At 43.3% G+C, this 10630-nt stretch overlaps 1 pseudogene; it reads left to right on the forward strand.

The window, feature by feature from the left end:
- The first annotated feature begins 9147 nt into the window (after window positions 1-9147).
- LOC115644548 lies at window positions 9148-9980 on the forward strand (annotated as a pseudogene).
- Window positions 9981-10630: the final 650 nt, after the last annotated feature.

Genomic DNA, 10630 nt, shown 5'->3' on the forward strand with positions numbered 1-10630 from the left:
CCACTGTCCAGTCCTGCCAGCCAACACCTGGCTTCGGAGGAGGGGATAAAGTGTGATTGTACTTCCAGAATCTGCAATCAACTTGACCCTCTGTGAAGCTGAACCATGAGTACCTGGGATCTTTCCAGATCATGAAACAGATCAACCTATTCACATTCAAGTTACAGCTACCAGATTCTCTCAAGATTCACCCAGTCTTCCAAGTGTCTCTTCCCGAACCATCAGTCAAGAATCCCTTCCCACTCCATACTCCTCCCCTTCCTCTGCCTGTCATTGTTTGGGGCCAAGAAGATATGTGGTTCAGCAGATTTTAGATTCTTGTTGGGTCTGAGGAAAACTATAGTATCTAATTGACTGGGATGGGTAATATTTGAAGCTACCTGCAGACCACATCCATGTGCCAGATCATGTGTGTGCCTTTCACCACAATTACCTTGAGAAAACTGCCTCTGAGGTCTCGAGACAGAGCCCTCGAGGAGGGAAGTACTGTCAGGAGTCAGGGCCTGCAGTAGGACTAATCTCCAGGCTGGCCTGCAGCAAGCTGTCTGATTGGCCATGCCACCTGATTGGCTGCTCTGTTCTCATCCCTGCCTGAATTTCCTTGTTCCTCTTGTTCCTGCTTTGCTTCTGTCCTGCCTCTACCTTGAACCCCTCTTTGCCCTGCCACCCTGCTCACTCCAGTTCCTGACCTAATAGGTACCTATATAAGACAAAGCCCCAAATATTGGGACATCTAGTCACCTGAGGTGGAGGAGGCAGTGGTGGTGCCCACCTTATAACTTTTATCCCGTAATAAGCGCATTCTCCTGAGAGGTGGTAGAACCCTGTTCATATCCCTTCTCCCCCTCTGGTAGATAAGGGGAAATTGTAACTGGGCCTCCCACATCCTAGGCAAATGCTTTAATCACTGGGCTACAAGTTATAAGATTAGCAGCACCATCTACTCCTCTGGCCATTTTTGGGTGGAATGAGCATGTGCCTAACTCATTCCTGCAAGAAACACCTTAGGTGCCTGAGCCACTTGATTCCAAGAAAGGGATTCTCCTTCCTGGCTAATTAAGCAGAAATAGCAACCCAGACTTAGATGCCTATCTCTGTGAGGGGGCAGGGCTTCAGACACATCACTCTCATTGGCATCTCCCTAGCTAGCTAGCTGGCTCCTTGCCTAGCATGCTTGCTTTTGTGGATCTCATTCTAAGGTGCCTGTTTTCCCCCATTGATTGTATAGGGAATCTAGGTGCCTCACTCAGGCTTTGTGGGTCACAGTTTTGTTCCTGTGATTTTCTAGGTGCCTAAAAGTCAGGCGCTGTGAAACTGAGTGTTGCAACGTAAATCCCTTTGTGTATCCAGGCCTCAGTGCCTTACATTTCCTCACTCTCAAGTGACTTCACATCTGTAGACTTACCGCTTAGCTGAACTGTTTGAAAGTAACTGAACATAACATCTTTCTGAGTGACTCATGGCTCTTCATGTGGTCAGGAAGAAGTAGCTCCTTTAAGCTCTGAAGAATATTTTACATTTTTAAGATTGCTCTTTGTAAACCTAGAATGTGGTTGATTATTTTAGTGTTATTCCAAAGAACACTGCGGACTAAGGGCCACATTGAGAGGCCCTTGCTCATGTGGAACAGTACTTTCCTCCATCTAGAGCCCCCCTGATTTCAGAGAGACTTCTTGAGGAGTAAGGATCCGCTCAAGCCCATGTCTTCATTTACAAGCTTTGGTTGACATAAGTTATGCCTGTTTATGACTGCCGCAGTTAGTATATCAGCTGTGCACAGGCATACTTGGCTGCTTGTCTTGATGCTGCACATACTCACCAGCAGTGCTTGTGTCAATGCAAAGTGCAGTGCACCATGGGTAGGTTTTCCAGTATGCCGTGCAACACTATCTGGTGCAGTGGCTTTGGGGAAACTTTCACAATGCATTGTGGGGTAGAAATGTATTGCTCAGGGATGACTGGGAGTAAGGGTCGAGTTCCCATCATGCAACTCTCTCCACCCCATGATGCCATCCATATCCCATAATTTTTGTGTTGTTTTTTAAAATCCCATAAACTCACATGGCACTTTTCTCTGTCCACCATCTCTGACAGAAATGTGGTGCCCACAGAGATCAGCACTACTGTCATGAATATTGCAAATACCGGATGCACAATCCTCTGTGCTTTTGGTACATTGATGAGACATTGGCATTGTTTATTCACAAAACTGGATCTCAGAAAAATAGCTGCCTGTTGTGTCCTGCATAATATCTGTGAGGCAAAGGAGGAAAAGTTACCACCAGGGTAGTGGGCAGGGTCGAAGTGGCTGTCTGCTGACTTTGAACAGCCAGACAAAGGGGCCGTTTCAAGAGCTCTATATGGAGCTACGCAGATGAGGGAAGCCTTGAAAGAGCACTTCACATCAGTCCCACTAATGTGCTGTGCTGGGCTGTGCTCTTGCTCTGCCATTTTGGGGGTTGTTAGGAATATTGTAGTATAGTGCTACTTGTACATTTATAAATATTACCCTAGTGTCTTTTGCTGAAGCTATGAAGTATGCATTGCTTGCTGTACATTTATAATCATTACAGTGTGTGTTTCATTGAACCTCTGAGTTCTGTGGTCCCGTACAATTACAAGGAGTGGGTGCTTTGAGTACCACTGTGCATTGTGCAGCATGTGTTGTGAACTAATAATGATGAGTTTATTTAAAAAAAAATTGCATAGCAAAAACAGCGAGGAAACCCAATGTGTAAATAAAAAAAGTCCATACAGTACAATCTTCTAACATAAATTAATGGAACGTACCTTTAATATTAGACAGACAAGAATGTTTTCTGCCTATTTCAGTGGACAAATGTAGTCCATTTTGGCTACACACACACCAGCTGTGGGTCTCACAGGTTGGCATATGTGCAGGTGTGGTTTTCCTTGCAGTCCTCTGGCATGAAGTGGTAGGGGTAGGGATGTGGCCCATGATGACACGTAGAATGTTGGGGAGTATAGGGAGCTGTTACACAGTTTTCCAGTGACTGAGAAGAATGGTGGGTCAACAAGCATCTGCAGCATTTGTGTTTGCTGCCTGAGAAGCACCATTATATCCTGGTGCACCTCCCTCTCTGTTTCCTGTTGGGTCTCTTTGGCCTCTCTCCTGTCTGCTCTTTCCTTCTCCATGCTGTCTGCCACATTGATCCTCCAGGCCCTTTGTTCATTGTTAGATGCAGGGCTGGTTTGCAGGATCTCACTGAACATGTCTCATTGAGTCCTCTTTTTTCTCCTTCTCAGGGTCAGGCATTCTGTAGACATGGAAGGGGCACCCTCAAGGGCTTAATAGCAGCAGCTACAGATAAAACAGATGGGCATATCATTGGATTTACAATCACAATAGAAAGGGAGAGAAAGGTTTCAGAACTCCTTTCTCTTAGGCCAGTGTGGGAAGAGCAGCCAGCACATCCCTCGGCCCGCGCTGCTTCCCACAGCCCCCATTGGCCTGGAGCAGCAAACCGCAGCCAGTGGGAACCGCAATTGGTCAAACCTGCAGACACGGCAGGTAAAAAAGCTGGCCCGGACCGCCAGAGGCTTTGCCTGAACAAGCGGTGTTCTGACTTTGGGAAGCACTGTCTTAGGTCATGTCTACATTAGCACTTTTGTTGGTATAACTTATGTTGCTCAGGGGTGTGAACCCTCTCCTCCTCCCCTCAAGTTGCACCAACAGATGCGCCCATGTGGACAACTACCACCGCTCGTTGGAGGTGGTTTAATTATGTCACCAGGAGAGCTCTCTCCCACCGGCATAAAGTGGCTACACTGGAGACCTGTACTGATGCAGCTGTGCCACTGTAAGCTCGCTAATGTAGAGATGGCCTTATTCCTATAGCATTTTCTAATGAGACATGCTTATTGGCACTTCAGCTTTGGAGTGCCTCTGCAGATCACCACTCTCCAGCCCAAGCCATGGTGAGTATGGCCTGCCACAGGCGGGGAGAGGGAGAGGGATGGGGAAGGAGGAGGGAATTAAGATTTTTGGTTGTATGAAACAACAAAATGTCGTCTCCTATTTGCATGGGTATGAGTATGGAGCAATAGCACTGAATACTGGCACTATTTTCCACAACCATTGATGATTTTAGCTCATATGTCACTTCTGAGGGTAACAATGGCACAGAGAGCATAGGTACTGCTGGCATCCTAAAGCCATCATACCCATATGCCACTAGCCTGTTGACTGCAATGGTGCCTGCCAAAGACTGGTATGGGAAATGTCCTATTGTGGGGGGGAAATAAGGCTGCCACCCCTAGAGACCTTCAGGAGAAGACTGCAGAATATCTCCACGAAAGTTTCATCGAGATCTCTTAAGAGGGTAGAAGAGTCATCCATAAACAAACTGCTCCCCATGTCCCATCACCTCCACCAACCCTACAGGGGAATGAAAAGCAGATAACAACTCTACCCCAGTTCTTGTGCTTGATAAGTAAAACAATGAAAAGTCAATACCTGTGTCCTGTTAATTTAGGGGTGGGCTGAGTGCCAGCTTTACATTTAAACACTGTAAGGAAAAATCTATACACAGGCTTACCTAAGGTCTCTTTCATAGGCTTCTTCAAGGTATCCACAGTGGACTGAACAGGCTGGTGGGGTCTCCACCATGTATGGCATGAATCTCGTTGTAGAAGCGGCAGGTCTACGACTCAGCACCAGATCCATTGTTGGCCTCAATGTCTGCCACAGTTTCTTTGCTTAAATGCGGCACCACTGCTGATCCCTGCCATACCCCTTCCCTTGTATCCCCTGTGCAATCTTTTCATAGATGTCCACATTTCTACAGCTAATCCATAGCTGTGTCTGCACAACCTTTTCTCCCCAAAGGCCAAGAGATCCAGTACCTTTTGAGTACTTCAGGCAGAAGTCCAGAGTTTAAAATTGTGACCAGAACAGGAAATGAGTCATTGTGGGACAGCTGGTGGAGGACTTTTAGGATCAACGGTGGTCACACAGTATCTGTGTTGACCTCAGTAGGTCAACCATGGCTCAATGCCATTTGGGGAGGTGGTTTTACTGTATTGCTGTGCAGGCATCCAGAGACAAATCTGAGTGTAGATATGAGCACAAATAGGTCGACACAAGGTGGATTATATCAATCAAATTTTGTAGTGTTGACCAGACCTCAGTGTGAGTGAGGGGGTCAGAATATGACCCTAAATAATAACTCCCAAACTCATATAAGCAATGATCACAACAGAAGTGACGGAGAAATCAGTTCAGAAAAAATAATTCCCTGCCTCCTGCACATGCACATGTACAATCCCCAAACTCCATCTACACATGAAATGAACCTTTTCTGATATTCAAAGATGCTAGGAGTCACCTTAATCTCCCTTCTGCTTGAGGAAAATGGGGAAAGTCAATCCATTTCCTCCTCATTGTTAGGTGCGTACAGATTTAGGTATCTAATGTTAGACCGCCCAGTTTAAAAACATGTCCCCATATCCTTTCAGAACTGAGATTTTGTATTCCCTTGGTTTGTATTGCTACAGACACAAAAAGCTACATACTATTTCTATAAGTGTAGCCAAGTGCTTGATTAACTCATGGTTTGTTATTAAAAATGTTCAAGAGACCAAGTAACCAAGCATAGACAATTTACTGCCTAAAGAAAAAAACCAGTATGATATGAAAGAGACATATATACCCCTCCTTTTGAGAAGCAGTTCTTATCTTGCAGCATGTTCACCTCACGCAGTAAGCGTGCTTCCAAGGTGCATCCTAAAAATCACCTCTATTTATAATAGGGATGTTTACAAGCTAAAGCCCTTTATACATCATTTAAGATTCAACCCACCAGCTTCAACTTGTTTCTCTGATAACATGATGCACCCCTCTTATGTTTTGTTTAGGATACAGCATTCCAGGTACTAATAGGTGTGAGGTGAAGCCACCTCCTAAACTTGTATCAAAGGCAGGTCAGTCATATATCTTGTCTTTGACAGGATTTATGTTTTCTAATTCCAAAAGCTGCATTTAGCTTTGTAGCGTATTATAGGATTTATATCTCTTGATTTAGGAGAGCAAAAATATTAAGGTAACTGCCCACACTTTGGATGTAATGCAATATGAATATGGTGCAGCCTACCAATACACATGACATCATACCCTTCACATGACATGGAATCCTTGGACCAATTTGGTCACAGTTCAGAATTCACCTCCAATTCATTTTTGAAATGTCTACAAAAATTTTCAAAAGTGGCAAGTGGCTTTGGGTACACAATCTGAGACACCTTAAAAGGAGCCCCCTTAAAACCTCTCAAGTTAGGCACCCAAAAACTTAGGCATCCCAGACCACAGGCCATTTTTAAGAATCTTGGCCTAATTTTTTATGGTTAATTAAAGATTATTTATAAAACAGTGGTTAGGATGTCAGCCACAACACTCACAAACAGCACATTCATTTTTTCCTGTGTTTCATGTTTGAACAGTAGCTTTCTTACTAGACAGGCCTTTTTAGATCTTTTACTTCTTATGGAATCACAGAGGTTAGAGATAGAAAAAATCCTTTTAGTTAGTACAGTCCATTATTCATTCTCCCCAACCCCATCTAAATATATTCCATTGCATTGTTGGGTGTAACATTCCACAGCAACTTTAAACAAAACAAGACCATAGGCAGATGTTAATCAGCATAACTCCCTTGCTACACTGATTTGCACCAGCTGAGGATCTAGCCCCTTGTTTATAATGGTGCTTTAAAAGTGACTTCAGCAGAGTTACACTAATTTGCCCCAGTTGAAGACCTGATGGCAGGGTTCCTGTTCTCTTGTTAGAGGATGCAAGTAATCTTCCCCACTGAAATCAGTGAGAGTTTGTTCATCTTCTGCTGTGTTAGAATAGGGCCTTAGGGATTTAAACCTAGGAGGCAAATCAGAGAACATACATGGTGGGAATTTGCCTCGTGAAAGGTCTGAGATCAGTCCTGCAAACATGCTGTATGCAAAACTCTGATCAAAGTCAAAAAGAGACCCCTTTGGGCTCTTTGGTTTGAAAACAGTTAAAGGAAATGTTTTACAAGACTAAAACAACCAAACCAAAACTGTTTTCATTGGATTTTATGTGTAATTAATTCAAACATTCCTATTAATATTTGCACATCTACATTTTGGCCCTACAGATAAAAAACACTCCTGAAATCTGCTCCAAGCAAGTGAATCTTTATGCTGGTATGGAATCTCATTGAAGTAAGTGGGGTTTCATATTGGTGCATGGGGGTCACACTCATAGATCAGATTGCAGGACTAGGCCCATACTTGTTTAGTATATTTTACTATTTTAAAAAATTATTTTGGGCTTTATTAATATATAGTACTGAAAAGGAGATGCCAGGTAGCTAATATGTAGGATCTGATCCTCCTCTAACTTACATTACTTTTACACTGGTGGAATTCTATTGATTTCAGTGGAGGTATTCCTGATTTACACCATTTTAAAAGTGAAAGCAGCATCAGGATCAGGATCAAACTATAACCTCCTACTTCTTACTGAACAGTGAAATGCAGTCCCCAATCATTCAGTCCACTTACTGTGGGTCTTCTGAGGTTTTCTGGAAATATTTTTGAAATCATGGAAATGGTTCTTTAAAATTTGTCTGTGAAATTGAGGCACATGATCTGCTCCATAACCTGTGCAGTTAGAGGTGACTGCATCAGCATGCAAAAATGTAGATGTCTTTGGATGAAGAAGAGCATTTAAGAGTCTCCTCAGTTGTACTGGGACCAAAGATATTTACTTGTCCCTTCTTCAAGTTTATTCTCCTAAACACGTTTTCAGTTCTGATCAAAAGGACCACCAGCTCTGACAGATATTCCTGCTCAAAGGCAAATGCTTGTTGTCAAGAACAGAACTTAATTTAGAAGGGATAGAAAATAGTTGAAAAGTAAGTGACTAAAAGCCCTGGGCCCTGATTATATTTACTCTCAGTCTGTCAGTGCCCTCGCTCACTCTGAGCTTTGGAGAATCTGAATCCTCTACAGCAACACAATGCTGGAAAGTACCCTTCCAAAGTATTCATCAGTAAAACATGCAGAATTCACCTTTCACAAGTGATCTGTGGTAAGTATCAGCAGATGTAAGGAAAGGTGCCGCTTGCCCCCAAACGCTGACAAACAAATGCCAGTAGGTGTTTGTCATAGCATTCCCTCTCAGATCTGAACCTTAGAGTTCAGAAAATGAGATACTAGCACCTGAATTCTCTAAGCTTAATTACCAGCTTAGATCTGATAGCACTGCAACCACCCAAAAATATAGTGTTTTGGGGCACTCTGACCTCCCCAACCTTCCCTGGGGACCCCAAGAACCCAGATCTCTTGGGTTCTTAAAACAAGGAGAAATAAACCATTCCCCCACCTTTCCCCCTCCCAGAATTTCCCTCCCTGGGCTATCCTGAGAGATACTGATCCAACCTCTTAAATCACCATACAGAGAAGCATCTTCCTTCCCTTCCACACAGAGGCAAACAGATTCAAGGAAAACAGAGAGAGATTCTATCTCTCCCCCCTTCCCGTCTCCCCCATCCGTCCTGGTGAGTTATCCCAATCCCCTGGAATAAAACAAGGGAAACAAGAAAAAAAAATCAATCAGGTTCTCTAAAAAGAAATCTTTTAATAAAAGAAAGGAAAAAGTAAAGAATTATCTCTGTAACTTCAAGATGTAAATATTACAAGGTCCTATAGCTTACAGACACCAGAAAGAGACTTTCCCCACAGTACCAATACAAATCAAAATATTCCCAGCAACTACACATATAAATGTTAACCAGCCAGATCCACAATTGCAAATAGAGTAAAACAATCAAAAAACCTAAACCGTCTGTTTTTACTTACTATTTGAAAAGAAATTTAGAGAGCTTGTAGTAATGTCTGGTCTCTCTCAGACCCTCCAAGAGAAGAACACACAACGGACAAAGAACACACACAAAAGCTTCCCTCCACCCAAATTTAAAAGTATCTTTTCTTCTGATTGGTCTTCTGGTCAGGTGTCCAGTTCCCTGCTTGTAACCCTTTACAAGTAGAAGAGACATTAACCTTTAACAATCTGTTTATGACAGTGTTCAGTTAAGGAATAGTAAGTAATGCTGTCTGATTTCCAGCTGCACGCGCTCTTTTTTTCTAGGCTACGAAGAGGCGAGAAGGCCGCAATCCGTTGTAGGAGTGAGGGCCCAGGAACAGGTTGGAAAATGCAAGGAAATAAAGGCATTAACATGGAGAAGCAAAACCATGCTCCAAGAAAACAGCATCAGCAACAGCATCAACAACCACCTATTCCTGCTAATGGACAGCAGGCCAACAGCCAGAAGAGAATGTGTACCTTATTCCCCTCAGATGAAGGTCTCACTATTGACCTGAAGAATTTCTGGAACCCTGGTGAAAAGACATTCACCCAGAGGAGCTGCCTCTTTGTGGGAAACCTGCCCCCAGATATTACTGAGGAGGAGATGAGAAAGTTGTTTGAAAAGTATGGGAAGGCAGGTGAAGTCTTCATTCATAAGGACAAAGGCTTTGGATTTATCAGGCTGGAAACTCACACTCTAGTCGAGATTGCAAAGGTAGAACTAGACAACATGCCTCTTTGTGGGAAGCAGCTAAGTGTGCGCTTCGCATGCCACAGCTCATCACTGACTGTCAGAAACCTGCCTCACTTTGTGTCAAATGAGCTCCTGGAGGAGGCCTTCTTTGTGTTTGGCCAGCTGGAAAGGGCTGTGGTTATTGTAGATGACAGAGGAAGATCGTCTGGGAAAGGCATTGTGGAGTTTTCAGGGAAACCTGCTGCTAGGAAAGCTCTGGACCGATGTAGTGAAAGGTCTTTCCTGCTAACTACATTTCCTCGGCCTGTCACTGTGGAGCCAATGGATCAGTATGATGATGAGGAGGGACTGCCGGAGAAACTGGTCATCAAAATCCAGTTAATCCGAGTACAAGTTGCTGTTATATTAGCTAGGCATTCATGATTCCACACTATGCAAACATTTTTATAAGAAGCCTGTAAGTCAACAAATCACAGCTATGCAGTTGATTCATGAAAATAAAACATTTTTTTTAAACACTTACCACTTTTTTCTTGCTAGAAAGGGTGTTGGATGCTGGTTCTTAGCCACTGCAAGGCTGCTGTGTCAGAATCCTTTTCCTGCAGTGGGGTTTGTTGCAGCCTATTAGTATATAGTGGGTGTGGTTTTACTATATGCAGCATGAATGCAGCATTTAATGATGGGAACAGGCTTTTACTTTGTTGGTGGGTTTTTTTTTTAAAGTTACTCTAGTGCAATTTTTTCCCGTGGATTCCAGGAAACAGGAGCAAAATATGCATGAAAAATCCTTTAGAAATTGGCAAGATTTCAGTACAGATTGTATGTGATGGACAAGAAAACCAACCAGAACAACACTCTAATTCTAGTAATGAGATCTGAGAACAGTGGTAACTTGTAGGGTGTTCAGACTGGGGTCTGAAATCCAATGGGACCATTGAAACAGACACTCCTTCATCACCACAAGACTGATAACTGCTCTTCTCTTAAGCCCTCCTTGAAGTGAAGAACCCAAGGTTGGTAAATGCTTAAGGTCAGCCATAAGAAGAAGAATAGTACAGCTGTTCTCTAGAAAA

Source organism: Gopherus evgoodei, chromosome 1, assembly GCF_007399415.2.
Source record: "Gopherus evgoodei ecotype Sinaloan lineage chromosome 1, rGopEvg1_v1.p, whole genome shotgun sequence".
In the NCBI taxonomy this organism is placed as follows: domain Eukaryota; kingdom Metazoa; phylum Chordata; order Testudines; family Testudinidae; genus Gopherus; species Gopherus evgoodei.